The sequence below is a fragment of the Micrasema longulum genome, unplaced genomic scaffold, assembly GCF_059751315.1.
Source record: "Micrasema longulum isolate JH-2025_06_02 unplaced genomic scaffold, ASM5975131v1 h1tg000045l, whole genome shotgun sequence".
Classification (NCBI taxonomy): domain Eukaryota; kingdom Metazoa; phylum Arthropoda; class Insecta; order Trichoptera; family Brachycentridae; genus Micrasema; species Micrasema longulum.
Genome location: NW_028277252.1, coordinates 674081 through 694112, shown reverse-complemented (window position 1 = coordinate 694112; position 20032 = coordinate 674081).

The following is a 20032-nucleotide window of genomic DNA, read 5'->3' as shown; positions in this document are numbered from 1 at the left end:
ATTCTCAACTACGTATTCTCACTTTAACGAAAACAAAAATCTTATTTTCCGGGAAAAACTAATCTTCAGAGTAGATTTCGCCAGCGTTCAGATGAAACATTTGACCTTCTTAGTACAGTTGTACCATCTGTTAGGGAGATGTAACTTTCCCACACTGAAAAGGTGTTTTGCCCGTTATAAAAATAAGAAACCTCAGCGGTAAAGATTTCCTCTTTCCTTTAAGGCGTATTCTTTATCTATTTTTAACAGCAGCAACCCAAATCTTTCTATTTGGTATATTACATACAATCACCAAAGATAACGAAAGATTCATTTTCGTTTTAGTGCTATAAAACTGCGTTTATTTAATTTATTTAAAGTTGCATAATGAATAGTACACTTGTAGTTTCCGCTACGCCTTCTAAACTTTTCGGTGGGACACGAATTTGAAAGCAGGATTTGTATGCACATAAGTACAAAACGTTTAATTTGTATCTAAGCGTTGCACGGAATGCAGGACCGGCCAAGGGCGCTGTGAAACATTTATTAAAAGAAAGAGCACCCGATAGATTGCTCTCTTTTCCACGCCTGACAGCTCCCAGCAACCACGGTCCATCTTATCTCTCAAGCTCTTTATTACAAATTGTTCTTATCTCGCGAACTCAGTGAAAACTAAATCTCATCTAATCCTCATTGTGTATAATTGTATAATCATGCGGTATGTGAACAACTTCAGAATACATGCATAAGGTATATTTTTGGTCTTAGGAAATATGACCACATTTCTGATTATCGTAGGCAGCTGAAATAGCTCAAAATTAGATAGCGGAGAGCCTATCACTCCCTCTCACTTCTGTTCAATGTACTTCATAATCCTAACGCTCCTATATACCTCCGTGAAAAATTTCAACGCTTAGCTCATGGTTTACCTCTTCGTTCTATTTCTCAAAGCACTCTCATCATATCCATCCACAATTTCTCTTTCTTCTCTAACTCAAATAGTGTTCATGCCGTTCGACTGTAGAATCATCTCCCATCTACCATCGAAGATGTTACTACAGTTTCTCTGTTTGAATCACGTCTGAAAAAACATCTCCTTTCTCTTCCTTTATCTCTGATCTTTTCCTGTTTCCTCTTATTTTCTTTTTCCCATTGAGTAATGGTTTTAATTTAAGATAAATTTATTTTACTTTACTATTAACATTTATAGCTATTTTTATGTATCTTTAGCTTTTTTATTTATGTTTTTTTTGGGTATGTTTTGTAACTTGAATTATAAAATAAAACTTATATTTTATTGGTTGGAAAGAAATGGCAATTTGACAATAAACCCGCCAATGTACAATTATTATTATCTACAAAAAATATTCTAAATAACAGTAATGAACTTATTTTTAATCAGGATAATCTTCCAACGGATCGCAAACCAGCAAATAATGTAACATTTACGTAATATAATTAGTCGGGTTTCGTTTTTTTTTCTTGACGACATTTTGTAGAGAGTGAATGTAAATAAAAAAATATACGTATTTAACAGTTTTATATACACATGCATATGTAATTGCGTTTTTTTTACTAACAATAGTTTCATATGCCTCAAATAGTTTATAATCACATCACAATGTAGCTGTAAAATAACTCTCCGGTAATGTTGTGATTTACGACATTGGCCCTTTTCAACCCAACTTCAGAAACCTTTTCGAGAACAAATATAAAAGAAAGTCTGCGTCGCATTTTTCGCACATCTGTCGTCGTTCTACGATCATCACGATAGATTTTAATTGTGTAAAAAGTTCAATAAAATAAAAATAAAATTGTAATAAAAACTTTTTTTTTAAATATTTTTAGTTTTTGAAAGAGAATATAATAGAACTCTGAGCAGTTTATGGAGATTTTTTATTGTTTTAATTAAAACCTTTTAAAACGTGGGAAGAACGTGCAGAATATCATAATTCAACTCTATAAACCTAAAAATTGTCCACATCTCTGTCATAAGAATCGTATTAGAGATCGTAAATAATATCAAATGAACGATGAGGGTTGGACTTGCATTCTTCACACAATATTTGTACGTCTTCCCCCTTGGAGCGTACTTTTCCCAAATTCTTGCTTAATTTGATAATATAATAATAATAATAAATGGGTTTAAAAGAGCAAAATTAAATTGTACTTTTTAAATATTTTCATTTATATGATAACAAAAGCAACATTAATTAAGTTGTATGGCTTAACTTGTAGAGAACAAAATGTTGAAAAAAAGATTTGAAATTTTGCAACATCAACATAGGTCCTGAACCTAATCGTTTATCACCTTAGCAACACATAATGCAATGCAACGCTTAAAAATACTTACGATTTGTAGACACTTATTTTTAACTTTAAATCTGAAATTTGGGCACACATAAACATACTATTTTGTGTGCTCCAGTAATAATACTGTATACACGTGTATCTCATTTATAAATAGTTTTATATGTAGGTATTATGTCTTTTCTTTATATTTGAAAAATTATCAAAAAGGATAAAAATGTTTTATTAAAGTAAATAATATGCAGGACAAAATTAACTTTAAAAAATACATTATTTACTGCCTTAGACCGGGGAAGCTATCCTTAGTAAGGCAGTTTAGATGACTCACCAGCAAAAACAAAGAATATGTGTGTATACCTTCACAAATCAATTAATCTGTTGTGTACATAATTAAATGTGAATTACTGTAATAAATATGTAATAAAAAAATATAAAAAAATGAGAAAACTGATATACTGTATACAAATTGTATGTAAAGAAATGTAATGAATACAGTTCTGAACCCTAGACGAGTGTTTTCGACTCAATAGCTGCTCTCAGCTAAACGTTCTGAATAAGGGATTCGAGTGGAGACAAGTCCGCCTCCTAGTGTGTTGGTTCGCGTCTTTGTCTACTATTCTTGAGGTCTTGGGTAAAATTCCTGGCAGGACGAACGTGAAATATTGATTATAAAGGTTGTTAAAACTGATTGTGATCACCTCATGTAACAGATGATTGTAATACGCTACATTTCGTTTACCAATGCAGTGCCCTATGCACGACTTGGTGAGGACCACTTATTTCATCAACAATATTTTGAGTATATTTTGGGCCTGCCACACACTCGACGAGTGGTATAGGAAGTAGCGAGGAAATGAGGCAGAGACGTAGTGTGGCAACATTAATCGTCATGCCGCTCGTCATGCTCCTCGTCGTGCCCATCGCTCCCTATTTTGTCGGTTTTTTTAGCGCGAGTCAAAGGGCCGGCAATATGAGCGCGAATGGGGGGGAGGGGACACATAATCGCGCGGTCGCAGTACGCATCGAGCGCTCACACAAGACGCTCGCGTCATTTTTAAATGATGTATATTTCTTTGTATGACATTTTTTAAACTATTTTTTTTTTTTTTTTTACAATATACAGAAGAGGTGAAACAAAGTACCTATTAGAAAAATAAAGGATAATTACATATAATTGAAATACATATTAACTGTAAAAATAGCAAACAAAAATCCCACCAAGGCATGGCCTGTTCGTGGGTATACGGGTGGCGGGGCTATATGAGGCCAAGAGCCCCGTGTTGAGTTGTACAGCATAACTTACTTTGTTATATTTTTATTTAGAACATTATGTTTTCTCCCTTTAATTGTTATCTTTTATTTGTTATCTTAGATATGTTATGTTTCTTTTTTACTTTTTTGCAGTTTTTAAAAAAAAAATTACTTAAACTAATTTGTTAAGTTTCAATTATTCAGTTGAATTATATAGTTTTATTTCATATTATATATTACATAATGAATTGTTCAATGCTGTGATTATTTCTGTAAAACTTTTTGTTGTAAAAGGCTCTTTGAACTGTTGATATATAAATAAATAAATAATGGAAAGTGGCAGCATGCATGTTGCTTTACAAAAATAAACACATTTGAAAAACATATATATTTGCTTATTTAATGGCAAAATAATGAATGTCAAATATTGTAAGTGATTTAAATTGAAACACTTAATGTTTGTGTTACATTTGATACATATTTGCGTTCAGTGTAATAACGCAGTGTTCAACGCACCACTTAGAGCGTGATAAAAATGATGATCACGAAATTTTTCATCCGTTTCGAATGTTTTTAAAATAAAAGATATTTTAAAATTTTATTGAAAATCGTTTCTGGTTCATAGGGCCGGGCCGGGCGTGGGTAGTCGGTTATGTTAGCGCGACACGGAGTGGCGAGTACTGCTGCAGGGGTAGCAGAGGGGAGGGCGGGCCAGGGTAGGCAGAGAAGGAGAAGGAGAAGGAAGGGAGGCTGATAGTGTGCACTGTGACGGTCATAAATCAGGCGCGATACGAGACCAAGACAGGCGTGAACGCATTTCAAATGTTTGCTTTTGAGAATCCGAACATCTGTCGCTCTACCAGGACCGCGTTGGCAGCTAAAATACATTATAATTTTGCAAGTTAAAAATTTAAATTAATATTTGTATGTCAGGTACAAGCCTATACTCGATGTTTTTTATTTAAATATGTAGAAATGATCCTGAATAAACTTTCTAACGGCAAATTTCTTAAAAAATATTTGTGTGGACTTAAAAGCAAAAATGACAATATTGTAGTACATTATCCACTCAAATTCAAGAAACAATAGCGTCTAACAAAACCAACAAAATATAAACACTCGTTCAGCAACACAAATGAACTGTATTGTCCCATTTGTATCAACTGCCTTTAGTAAAAACCAATACAATGTAACAGCTCCAAAAATATTTATTGATTTATTGCCAAATATCAAAGACTCAAAATGTAAAACAAATTTTTAAATAAAAATAACTGCACATATAAATAGTGTGGCGAAAGAATTTTTTGAAAAATATATATTAATAAAAAAACACAGTACTTTATATAATTGGTAAACATATTATTTTTATTTTTATGTATTTTATTGCTTTATATTTGTTTTTTTTTATATATTATACTACATTATTTATGTTTAACTAACATCTATTTTTGGCACATATATATATTTTATATTTTAATTTCCTACGTTTATAATTAAGGAGTTTTAGTTTTTATAAATCTTATTGTTTTATTAGTATAGGACTACTTATGCTCTAAAAGATAAAAAATCTCCGTCTTAGAACAGGCTGAGCCATGTTAGATGGAGATTATCATGAACAGAGAACACTCCGTTTTCATTTTATATTAATTAGTTTTATATAGATTCCCTGTTATAAAATATGTTTACGGGTTTTATGCAATAAATTTATAAAATAAAATAAAAGGAATAAATAAAGTTATCAATATGCCATTGTTATTTCCGAAAATATTTCAAACTAGACCGCACAAGTGAGTAAGCTATTGGTTGTGTCTTTGTTTTTTAGAATGAATATAAGTTTACTAATAGCGCGGGTGTGTGTCTGTGTGTAAAAAAAATAGTTTTTTTATTTGTTCCACTATTATTCGCTGTATTTGATATGTAAGCTCACAATAATTGTGCCACATTTAAATGACACTGTCAATTCACAGATATTGATCCTTAATAAGTATTAACCCTTTTCATTTTGGTACGATAAATTTGTCAATGTGTCAAACAATCATATATAACATATTTGTTATGTGTTACTGTTCCTATCCTGAATGGCAATAATTGCAGACGCTATCTTCGTCGGTTCATACCGATGAAGATACATACGTCGGTACATACTTCTGTATTATCTCTATCTACCTTGGTATATCACCTTGTCATCTCAGACGTTATATAATCGAATTCAACCAATAACTAAAATGTACTTATTCCTATTTCGTATTTTAAAAAGGCTTATAAGAAAAAAACTAGCCACTTCGGGACTATTAAGAACTAAATAAATTGTAATTAAAGCAAAACTTGCTAGGTGGATTTAAAAAAAAAAATGTTTGATTAGTAGATATGACTACCGTAAGATATTATACATATTGGTACATACCGATGTACCTACCTCAAAAATTGAAGACAGAGAGTCGGTAGTGTATCTTCGTAATCGCTCAGGAAAAAATATATTTCACTATGACGTCATGGTGAAGGTATGATGTCTCTAACTTTTTTAGTTTAGTTTATTTAGATAAAGAAAAAAAAATATACAATATTACTACTAAATACTATTTTTTTGAATAAATATAATACATATATTTACATTAACGTTTCCGATTACGTAAAATAAAAAATTGATGTAAACTAAATTTAATTATTTGAATTTGTTGCAACAGAGAGGAAAAACATTTTTGAGAAGGGAATATGGGAGTCTGACAGAACAGGGCTTATGTGGCCACTTTACACACTGTATAACATTCACCATTCTGCCTATGTTTGAATATCCACATTTCCTCAACTCTTCCATCCGTTGACTTTTGTGAAGTAAATGTTTTCCCTCTCTGTTGCAAAAAGTTCAAATATGAAAAACTCCCTAGGCAGAAAATCCAGCCTGTCTGCAAGCATTTCGACATATTCAAAATATTGTTAAACAAAATTAATTCTAAACCAACTTCCGATTGTAATCCGCTGGTTAGTTTTCAATAGTGATTTCTAATTGTACAGTTTTAATAAAGAATTAAATATTTGTCATAACTACGAAAATACATCCCTGGAGTTAGTCTGTGTCGGATGATGAGTTGATGATTGTTCACTTATTTTACGGGGAAATCGAATAATCATTATAATTTCCATTATTGTGTTCCGATATGACACTCGTATTTTTTTTTAGCAATAATCATCACCGCTTAATGTTATGTCACCCGCCTTTAAAATTAACTGTATTTAATATTGCTTGTATTTAGTTTACGACTTACGGAGTATTCTTTTCTAATAATAATTCATCATTTAAGTTGAAATAGGAAACCACGGAATGAGGTTTCGATTCAGGGAACAAAATCTTGAGGAACCGATAAGTGAGTAATCCCGGCGGTAGGAGTAATATCCTGGTGAGAGAATCTCCTCCTCCATCAGGTGGTGCCTCATCCATCTCCTGGTGACAGAAGGATTACTCTCCTCTCTGTCTCCCTCCGTCCTGCGCAGTCCCCCGCCCGGGAGTGCTCTTCCCACCCACGGCTGGCGACCAATATCACAACCTGGTTGGCCGCAAAAAGATATTGACGATATTAGAAAGCCTTTATTAGTGTGCATTTTTAATTAATTGATATAAACGTGTAGGACTCACCCGAAAATCAAAACGCACTTTCATCTAACCAACTTCATCTTAAGGACCATGCTGGAACTGAATCATACATTTCCTGTATTTATAAAAAAATTCAATTGACTAATGAAAAAGTGCTGACACGAGCGGATATCAAATCGTTGACAGCCAGGGAAATACGCACACGATTTTGAAACCTCACTAGAAAGTTAAATGAACACTGGACGATTTATACATATAAGTAGTACCACCCTTAGTTACTTGTGCCGTGGCGCAGTTGGTGAGACGGCCAACTATGGAACATGCGTCGCAGATTCCATTCCCGTCAGTTGCAAAGAAAAAATTCAAGAAAGATTTTTTCTCAATTAAGCTGGGAGCTGTGGTGTATTCATCATTACCTCCTTCCATATCTTCTCTTTTTTACCTGCTGATAAGCCTCAAAATAGTGGCCTAACGGGTTATTCATTAAAAAAATAAAGTCAGTTCAATTAGCCAGTCCTCTGTCAGTTACAATATGTAGTTCAGTGCTCAGTTACTCATGTAAAGAGTTACGCATTACTCTCTCCGTTACTTTGTTTATACATCATGTAATAAGCGCACATCGAAGCCGTAGCATCGTTGTTCTGTCACCTCCATCTCTGTAGGAGCTCCCATGCGTCCTCAACCATCCGTACAAATGTTATAATCATCATCACTTCACTTTCTTAGAAATGGTGCACAGGGCATTGCAATCGTACACCAAATGCTGCGAAACTTGATCATTTGTTACTCAAAGAAATGTTTTAAACCATTCATAATTATGTATTTTTATGTGCCTCATGTTTAAATATGACCCGGAAATTGTAAAGAAAAACAACATCAGTTCAATTAAAATTCTTAGATTCTTACGACCGTTCAGATGAACAATGATTGTGAACAATGATTTTCCTGAGTTATTACGCCGTGTGTCGTCCGTACTCTTCACCGACGCTTCGGATTGCATTACAGCTATTGTGAAACAAGTAACATCAGTTTTTGCTGCAATTCGTGTTTGCAATATGGCCACGAGGATGTATGGCAATATCCGCCTCCATATAATCTGTCAAACACACGGTTAAAGGGGCAGTTAAAAAATTATCCGTTTATTGACTTTTTTTCATATGTGAGTTGCATTATTCTTTCACCTTGCTTGTAATGTGCAAGGTTTATATTTACTTCAAAGGGATAGTTATTTATTCGTTTACTTCAAAAACAATTATTTATTCTATTAAATTTACTTCAATGAAAAAGTTTGTTTAGTTATTCAGTTGATATATTATGTAAGGATCGGGTGGGAGGTTTCGGCTGTGGCCTGTTTCAGGAGCCTCTCCGCATTTGCTTTAGTGACAAGAAAACCACAGAAAACTCGTCAGAAGAAGGCGTACTGTTGTAATTCGTCAACAGATCTTCCGATCCACTTGAAGAGTGTTCGGCATTTGGTGTCCTGCTATCATTGATACCTTTTATTGCCTTTACTATATCTATCATGTATAATGTTACCTATTTTGACAAGTCCTTATGACTAATTACTAATGACTTATTACTTTGCGTTTAATGACTAAAAACATAGCTTTTTTGTATAAGTGAAACCGATTGGAAGACCTACGGTCTTTAAAACGTTACTACGTTACCTCCTTGTAACAAATTATCGTGATACGACGCATTTGATTTGACATGCAGTGCCATACGCACCACCGCGTGCGTATAAAGGTTTGATGATGATTATTCAGTGATTAAATATAATAATCTTTATTTACACGTTATTTCAAATCATATTTTTGTTTAAACATAAATTTTAACGGAAAGCGGACTGCAGCAAAAAAACAAATTTTATTCAGTTTCGTTAAAGGTTGGAAATATTTTAATCAAGGAAAGGACCACAGAAATGGACTTACCTTTGATGCTATGAATATGTTCTTATATTTTGGGCACTGGATGATGAAAGTCCACTATCAATTGTGATATTTAACGATTTATTATAATAACTTTCACAATGATGAGCGACGATTCTTAGAATTCTTATGCAATGTTATGTAATGTTAAACTTGTGTTTGTAATATTCAAAATCCAAATGTTCTAATCTTCTATCTTCATGTTAGGTAGTTATAATAAGGACGGGTCAAGGGAAGGATGGGAAAGAAAGGTAATTGGCCAGGAATGATATCGATGAGTGCTGTTTTATACCAAACAATAAATAAAATAAATAAGTAACAAAAACCCTGAACGAAAATTGCCAGCGGATCTCCACCAGAGTAAATAAAGTTCTGAGACTGCAGAGAACTCATCTTTCACTATTCTAGTACTAACATCTGATGGGTTTTGATTGCTTTTCCCTTCTCTTTCAATCTTCCTTCTTTATTTCACAACCAAAGGAAATATTATGGAAACGTTTTCTTCAGTCTTTAGAATAACAACAACTTATTTCGTGCTCACGATCAAAACAGTAATCGAAATAACAAAAAAATATTAAATACAAAAAATGTTTTCAGTATTTCCAAATGCTTGTAGACAGGCAGGATTTTTTAAATAAAATGTCTGTAAAAGGCGCGCACGGAGTATAACAGAAAAGTCAGTTTCGAGTACTGGTTATTGCATTTGCCTAGAATTTAATAAGTTGACACAAATCATAAAATCACAGTACAATCAATATCAATCCACTTAATATGATTTTATCGTGCCGTGTGTATTTTCTAGTGAACACTAGTGTGTGGAATGGGCTTTTGTCTGAACAACAATGCCAATTTTAATATGTAAAAATATATCAAAACGTATTTTTTACATAAAGGTACTAACGAGTTTTTTTTTCGTATTTTAAAATGAGAAATCAAATGCAAATATTATAAATAATTGTAATATGTACCACTAGAATAAATATTAAAATAAAATCCCAGTTACGTATCACAATATTTGTAGAATTTTATTTGCTTTAATTTTCTGTCCTGTATACATGAATGGTTTTCTCTCACTCAATATTTTTCAATACCTAGAAAAATATCATTAAAAAATATAAATTCTAAATTTTTATCCGGAATAGTTTTGTATGATGTTTTAAATAACTCCAAAGTTCGAACAAATTTTTAAATTTTTGTTTTGTATCTAAATTAAAGTTTAATTTGTAAAACTGTTGAAATTCTAAATAACAACGTCAGAAATATTGAGCCTTTTATGTTTTTTTACTTGAAACATTTTGAAATATAAAAATAAGAAGATTTGTATAACGAAATGTGAAAATATTATCTCCAAAATGTCTCCTAAATATTCGCAGTGATGCGTAGGAGTATTGTAAATAACTGAGATGATTCCTTTCCAACATTTAATATAAACATTCAAAAAGGCTCCGCAAAGAGAAAAGTACCGAAATTCCGGCACGTGATATTTAAATTTATTTCGCAAATATAAAATAACAAACTGTTGTTTATATTCGTCTGTAATTCCGTCCCATTTCAGGCCGTAACCCCTTTCAGGAATAAAGCATTCTGTTCATTTGTTTATTTTCTCAACGGAGTCGTAATTTTGACTAACAAAGGTGTATTCATCTCCCTATTGCATGACAGTGTTCAAAAGCTTTTGAAAAGCCCATCGTAGATGGCTAAACTGTGATGCGCGAGTAGGTTGCTAGGGGCTGATATAGCCTCCGGGGTGGAGTTCGGATACATTGGCACTGCTCTAAATCGCTACGAGCAACGTAACCTTTAATCCTTTTATATAAATGATACAAAGAATTGTATTTTCTTATACCAATGGCGCGCGAACAGAAGATTGCCAATTTTTTTAAAGATTGTAAAGCGCGTTTGAGTTGATTTTTCTCAAAAATTGGAAATTTTCAATATTACCAACATTTTTCATTTTTTCATTTAAAACCCCTACTGCACAATACTATACACAATTACGATTTTCTTTATTTCTCTACTTTTTAGAAAATTCCATATTAAATTCCGGTTTCAATACTTATGAAAACATACTTCCAATAATTACTCGTATATGTAAATATCAATATTTATCTCTATCTATCATTGTTTGTGTCCAGACGGATGAAGAATGCATTTTGGTGTGTGAAATAGAACCAAAACCCTGAAACAAAACCCTTGGGTTCGATTCCTGGCAGGGTGGACGTAAAATGTTGATTTTTAAGGTTGTTTAAAGTGCAATATTTTATTGTTCCTTGACAGGTACTTGAATCGAAGGATCACCTTACCTTCATGTAAGTATCAGATGATTGAAATACTGTGCATTTGGTTTACCAATGCAGTGCCCTATACATCACTGGGTGCAGATAGGGAAATGATGATAATCATACTGTTTACAAAAATATATTTTGATTAATAATTTTAAGTCAGTTATAAAAGATGTAGCGGTGGATCCAAAATGATATATACAAGTAGGTATAGTAAATTGAATTATCTGTATTTTTATTTACATGTAAGCCTATCGAAATTATGTGGGTGAAAATTAATTTTTATTTATACATTTTGTTTATTTATTTATTTAAAACACGTTTTTACAGAAAAATATACTTTTACAATCTTGTACTTACAATCTAAGATGACTTATAAGATATACATTTATCAAAAACACAATTTCAAAAAGTACAATGTAAATATATTTATAAAGCCAAACAATAATATGTATGTACTTTATATTTACACATTTCAACAAAGATGAAGAACATTTAAGAGAAGGTAATATGGAAGTCTACGGATCTACGGGGCTTTTGACCTGTCAATGGCTGGTTTGAGTGGCCACATTACACACTGTGTAATATTCACCATTCTGCTCATATTCGAACATCTATATTCCTTCAATTCTTTCATCTGTTGATGTTTGTGAAGTTAAAGGGCTGAAACCTTTATTTACGCGGGTGATATTAATCTAATTTAATTATTTCACTTGCATACTAGACAACGCCTGAAAATAATATTATTTCTATTTCTATACTTCTTTATGGACCAGGTGGATTTATCAACAAAATGTTAATATAAACAGCTCCCTAGGGAGTTGAATCCAGTCCTTGTCTACAAAAATTTGGACAAACTCAAACTATTGTTACTATATATTTAGTACATCGGCGCTGCTAAACAAGTCATATAGACTGATTCTCAGCAGCGCTGGATGTATAATATGTGTTTAATTTAAAGATAAAATATAGCAATTGATAACAATAAATTCCTTTTTCTTCCAGCCGACATAGGTAAATTAACTAAATTTCAAAATAAGATACAGACATACATATTGTTTTCAAATTCATTATGATATTTTACTGTACACCTTTATGGCAAATAAAGTCAGTTACTTTAGTGATGTGAGGTAAATATTCAAGTCATAAGTCGGCCTCGTGGTGTAGAGGTCAGCGCGTTTGCCTACCACGCAAGAGGTCTCGGGTTCGATTCCCGACATGGATGATTTGAAATATTTATTTAAAAGGGTGTTTTCACACGAGAATATTTCATAGTCCCTGGACTGGTACTTTTAGCGTAAGACTGATCATCTTAACTTCATGTCACAAAAAATGATCAAGATACGCTGCGATTGGTTTACCAATGCAGTGCCATATGCATATGCACCATTAGGTGCGGAAAGGAAATGATGATGATGAATATTTTAAAATGAACAATTTTAGGAAATATTACTAAGGTGAAAGAAATATTACCTATAAACAGTGTTAAAAAAAAAAAAAAATATAAGTAATAAAAACCTTGGTCATTCAGATACAACGTGTATTTAAAATATTAATATATGGGGGTTTCTCTTCCTTTTAATATGTAATGACCGACCGAAACAAGATTTTCAGAACTTCAAAACTCCATAATTAGGCATTTTTATTTTTAAACCTTACGAGTTCATTAAAATAAGTGTTTTATAAAATACACATACGGCAAAGAGAAGGCTTCAATGGTTCGTTATGTTTTACACAAAACCTGTATGTAACAGCTCTCCAGTGTACGTAATACGAAAAACTTATTTACTATCAAGGAATTACATGCGAACGGAACGAGCGCCCCGAACGAACGTATACAAATATAAATATGAAAGATCATAGTATTCACAAGAACTTAGAGTCACGAGCTACAAGACGCACCCGAGTACAGCCGAACGTAATCCGACACATCCCATATATTCATCACACATCCCACATACATTGCTTTTTCAAATTTAAAAGATTATTTGCTATACCTGTTATTCTTTCTTTTTTCTCTGCTGACTGACATGTTTATATACTTTTAAACTACTTTTTATTACTTATTTGTATATTTATATTAAATCAATATATTGCTGCTCTTACTATAGTGTGTCATTGTTTTTGAAGACGCTTTTTTAAATTGAATTAAATTTATTGTCTTTTATTTAATTTAAAGATTCTTCTCATCGTTTCTTTGAATCCCTTAAAATATGTATAAATATATATATTTACATATATATGTGTTTTTCCTTTTAAACAATGTTTTTTTTTTTTACATCTCAGCGTGTTCTTCATTCTTTATATTAATTCTTACCTTTTTATTACTTATACATTTTTTTTTCTTCATTTTTAATATTATTTCCATTTGTTAATACCAAATACAAACCTTTAAATTAATACTTAAAAATAAATATATGTTCTTTTCTAAATATACTTCCATTTATGTTTTTTTTCCTTTTTTTGCACTTATGGAATAAAAAACAGTTAATTGGTAACCTAAGATATAATTAGAATATAAAATGGAAACTTCACTGGTCCATTAGAGTTAAGTCTAACTGTGTAAAATATAAAACTATGTAACCGTACTGTATGTTTCCCGAATAAAATAAAATAAAAAAAATAATAATAAATCCCGACCGTAGGTTTTTTGAGCCAAAGTTTCGGTCATTTTTTTTTCAGAAACCGAAACAGCGTCCGAAACTCTTTTTATCGGCTGAAACCGAAACTTGGGCAGTCACTATTAATAAGTACCAGTTATCGAAATTACATAATAGTTTCCGTAGGTTTGCGATTGCACCGTTTAAAATAATAAATACGTTGACAGAGTTATTTTAAAAACAAATGTTGGTAGTGGTGTAATTCGTATCAGGAATGTATATTTGTTAGATATTCTAAAATAGGTAAGAAGTAAGAACTAAAAATATGATCCATGTATGGTTTAAACGGTATTTAATATATCTGTGGTTTAAACTGATGTCAGTAAATAAATTACTTTTCTTAAATGTGTATAAATTGTATGTATAAAAACATGCAAGGTCTTACCAACCGTAAAGTTGAGCAAATATCAAACCAACGGGGGACGATTCTTATGGTAATTTCCTAAACTGGAGGAATATTTTCTTTCGCCATATCGTTTCAACCTCATTCAAACGAAAGTGAATGACGATTAAAAGCAAATGTTTATTCTGTAGAGCTGAATAACCCACAGAGGAAATATTACTCCTAAACTCGCCTTGTTCGTCTCCCTGTTTCAGCTTTCCTTGCAATGGGGCCACTTAGAAGAAGAAAAGTTAGAAATTACCTTGTCAGAAAATATAGTTAGGGCTGCCTCGAAGTCCGCATTTGCATGTAGATTACTTAATTTAATCTTAATACAAATATATCCTCGCAGTTACGGCTCCATTTCGTTACAAGGATGTCAAGGATTTAATTTTTCAGGTAATTAAAAGCTTTTCTTAATGATCCTTTTACACATTTATCGTAACACTGACGCATTAAAGGTAAATGCAATAAATGATGTAGATACAAACATTTTATCTGCTAAGACTTTATTGTAATTTGTATGCATAATTTAACTACCTACCCAAATTAATTTGTTTATGTGGATAGGAAGAAATATAAATTAGATTTGTTTTAGACCTTTTCATTCAAAACTTTTGTATTAAACACAACACTTGCCAATGAATAATTTTTTTAAATAATTAATTTGCTCGAGTTAAGTAAGAAGTTTCTAATAATAAGAAAATTAGTATAAATAGAAATGAGTATAAACATATTGATATATTCGTTTACACTAGATGTGGCACTAAGCAGATGAAGTGTGTTCCATTCAACATAGGTTCCAGAGCTTATCTTGTATTTGGTGGGAAATAGTGCTTTTCCTTAAATACGCTGAGCAAATGTGAAGCAGTGCAAAAGGGCGCTACATACAGCTTTGAATTCAAAATAAGCGGCATAAACAGTTAGTTCTTTTATTAAACTACTCGTTCGCAAGGCAATGTTGTTCTTTTTCCCCTTTATTAGGGCCTTCTGCCTTCGTCGAAAACAAATTATATGGATTTACAAATTATAAATAATCTTTAGAATACCATTTCGAATCTCTATTAATAATACCTCTGCGTACAATTACTACAATACTTCATTTGGTTATAGACACCGTTTTTGAATGTGTCACATTTATTACGAAGGAAATAAATAAATATTTTAAGTGCATATTAATTTAAATATTTAACCCTAAATAAGGAGAATAAGAGTGTAAAGATTAATGGCATATACTTGAGTCACCTCAGATTCGCAGATGACATAGTGGTCATAAGTAAAGACATGGATGAATTAGGCGAAATGATTATGGAACTACATGAGGCTTCCAAAAGGATTGGTTTGGAAATGAATACTTGAAGGAGTAGTAGTCCATAATCAATGACATACACGCGCTAAAACGTTTCACCTGAAATAGCGTGATGACCGAAGAAATATTTTTTATAATTTTATTTTTTAGAATCTAATACAACATTACAAAGCAACTCTTACAGTATTGCACACGAAATTGGAGGCATCGTTCTGCAGTACATCCGCATCGTCCCTACCATGAAGAAATGATCTACAAAGGAACGTCCCAAATGAGAAATGAGCGTGGCAACGCCAGTCAGTCAGCCCAACAAGTTCAGTTCGGTCAGTTCAGTTCAGTCAGTCAGTTCAGCTCGATGAAGTCACTCAGTTCCAGCATGTAGTTAAGTGCAGTCTCTTCAACCCATCATCGACGTAACACTTGCGCAACACAATTCGCTTTTTATTCGCCATGTAATAAATACGCATTAAACAGCAACCTCGTGTCTTCTCTGTTAATCTCAAACTGGGGTAGGAACTCCAACCCTCAACTAATTAAATCCTACTTATTCATAAAACAAAGATTATGAGCCCAACAAAGAGATACATTTTCATTGACAATAATATAAGCGAAGAGGTAGATGAATGAACACAAAGTCAAACCTGGTAAAGATTACCAGACAGCGGAGTTGCCAAGAAAAATAGTGCTTAGTTAGGCTGCTTTCGGCAAGCTAAAGTATATTAAAAAAAAAAAAAAACAAGTGCCAGTATGCTTAAGTCTATGAATCGTGTATATTGCCAGTGGCAGAAAAGTAGCTAGAAACTAAAATGCACGCAACAATCCATCGAAAGATAGATGCTCGGTGTATGTCTAATAGACAGGATAAGAAATAAAGAAATAAGCTGCCGAACCGGAGTGATAGATTTCATGGATCGTGCAGCAAAATTAATATGGCAGTGAGCAGGACACTTGGCGAGGCAAAATGATGGCGGGAGGACACCCAGAATAATAAAGTGGAGACCATGGGCAAACAAAAGAAGGGTTAGAAGGTCACAAAATGATGGGTCGATGACATTGCCGCGAAAGCCGGTAAAAAGTGGATTATAAAAGCGGGTGGTGCGAAGGAACGGAAACGTTTGGAAGAGGCCTCTATCCAGCAGTGGAGAGAACAAGGCTCAAGAAGAAGAAGAAGATATTTTAACTGAGTTTTTTTGTGGAGTCCTACATGTCTTTAATAATATGTAGATAAAATTTATCCAAAATGAAAAATTCGCTGAAAAAGTGATTTCCGCTACCCCATTCAATTTACTTTTAAAAAGAAAAAAGTTACTTTGCACCTTCTTTGGTTTAAAAAGCAATGACTTGGTTAAATAGAAGCTTTTAACATTATTGAATAATTTAGGGATTTTAACTAAGCATTAAAGTATTCTGAATAAACAGTATGTAAAATAACTATATTTTAAAACACGCGTTTAATAATACGTAGTATTCATATATGTGTATTTCACATTATCACAATCGTGCTTCTAGTTCAAAAAACTGAAATAACATTACAATGTTAAGGTACTGTGAGAACATATAAACTGTTTTAACGTGAATAAATTATAATTATCATAATAATTTTGTCAGTCAAAATACTTCACCATTTATGTTAAACAATGGACGCTTTAATCATTAAATTTCCCCTTGTATTTCCCGGAAAATTAATTTAAATGAATGAATTTAATTTGCCCAATTGAGATGACTGGGTAACCCTTTTAATGAAGAAAAGGTTCAGGTTGCAGCTCTGAATAGCCGGCGGGAAAACGTTATCAATAAAAACATAATAAAAGCAATGAAAGAAGGTTAAAGCTCATATAAAAGCAAACACGATGAATACATAAAAGCTTCATCTCCGGACGTAATTATAAAAGCTGAAACAAACAGCCAAAGCAACTGCATGATTGTGCTAAAGTACGTTAACCAGGCTTCGCAATTTTTAATAATAATAAATATTTTTTATGAAGCGCAGGGAAAGGGACATACCTACTTTTTACATTCATAGAAACAATAAGTAGGTACTTAATTGACATAATATGGCTAAATCGAATAAATACTTGGAGACGAACATGTAAAAAGTTATGCGTGCATTTAAAGATGTAGGCGTGTTGGGGAAGCGCAGTCTGTCTATCTGCTGCCTCTGTGGTGCAGTGGTTAAGATGCTTGACTAAGGCATGGAAGGTTCAGGGCTCGATTACCGGTGAAGGCACGGAAAATAAAATGTGGCAATTATGCTGTAGTTCACAAATATAATTGGGTGTCCTAGCCTGTTGTGGTAGAAACGTATTCATAATTATGATCTCAAAGACTTGGTGGTATGGCATTCTATCATCTCTGCCTACTCCTACGGGTAGCGGCATGGTTCATTGTTGCTGATAAATTGTTGACATTTTAACTGTAAGCTAAAGGCTGATGTATTGTTTTATACAAACGAACTAAACCACGATAATCAGAATTAATGACGCGATATCGTAAAATCTGTTATTGATCGATATGTGTACAATAAATAACCACCCCCCAACACATACACACTCCTACACGCATATGCCGAAACCGAACCCCATACTAACACACCCTTACAGACACACATACACCTAATAAATATTTTTTTCTAATAACTTCACAGGATTTTAACTTAAAATTTTTGGATTTTTTTGTTGGTTTTATTCTATGTTCACATAGATTGTTTTATGTAATGTGTTGTATTGTTTTATATATATCCTTTATATCATATTTTTAAAATTAATGATAGTTCGAATTGTGTAGTGCACTAGTGTGTGTTGGCAAATGATTTCAGAAACTCGCATAAGCCTATGTTAAAATACTTTATTTTGTTCGTAAAATTAGGTGTTATTATTATTATTATGGATAATTTTTATTTGAGAAGAAACGTTTATTTACAATTTATTATACAAAAGTTTTCTTTTATTTTTGAATGTTATTTATAAATATATATTTACTTATTTTATTTATTCATTCATTCAAAATTACACTTGGGTTTGAAAATTGTTTTTTTTCCGTTTTAAATTTAAATAACAAAAGGGAAATATCACGTGCTACGAATGCCGATAAAATATGTGAAATGGATTTTGAACAAATAATTGTGTTTTCAAAATCAATTTGGATATTGTAAAGAAATGTTTTCAAACATAAATGTAAAAAAGAAATTATATAAAAATTCACTGCTAGAAAAACGCGACGTGTTTGGCCTAGGTTGTTGTGACGTCAAGATTCATGATAATGTTCTGATCAAATTTCAATGGCCAGGAACAAATAAAAATTAATCGTAACGTATTAGGGGCATGGCCAATGGAATGACCGTTTTTGCGGGAATTCAATATTACAAATTAATTTTTTTTTTTATGTTACTAATAATTAGCAATTAATATTTTTTTATTAGACAGTATTTCATAGACCTTTATTACTTTAATAATGTAAAAAAAACGTGATGTTTCCGTATTGGGTGAACAAACAGTATCTACAACACATATTTACAATTTCTTTGTATATTTGTGAAGATACCCATGCACCCACCAATACATTGTAATTCAAATTATGTTAAATATAACAAATGTATAATATAAGTAATGAAAATGATGTATATGTTTATAATAGTAAAATAATTAATTTAATTATATATCTGCTTCTTACAATATACCTATGTATCTATGATTTTTTACTGAAATTTACATTCATCGTCATCAAAAATATCAGCCTCGGTAAGTGTATTGTTTTATTGCTAGGATATTTTAAGTATTGTAGATTATTAATGTGTATCCACCGCGTAATGGATTTTTTTGAGTTAGGTGCATAATATTATGTTGTGCGTCGTTTGCATTCTTTCCCGACGTTTCGACGATACACGGTACAAAAAGCCAAAAAACTAATTGTGCATATGTTCAGTCACGAAAACCTGATAAACTTCATCAGATGTATGCAGCTAAATGGATAGTTTGAAGTATCGCAAGTAAGTTTAGCATAATAATAAATATTTAATTAATATTAAAATCATGTATTATTCATTATGAACGTAGGTATCCCTTTTTTTTATAAATCGTCAAAATATGTAATTACGCACTTTCTATTAAATCATCTAAATAGATAATTTTTAGGATTGAATTTATATTAAGTATAATAATATATCTATATGATACTGACTAGCTGAACAAATTTTATTAAATTTTCAATGAAATGTTTTCCAAGTTGACAGAGCGTTCTAATTAACTGAGAGAGCAATGGCGGATAAATGTAATCATTTCCACGCCATAAAGTGAGTCCGGAGAGTAATAATCCAAGGAATTATTTTACCTGCTAATGTGTAGAT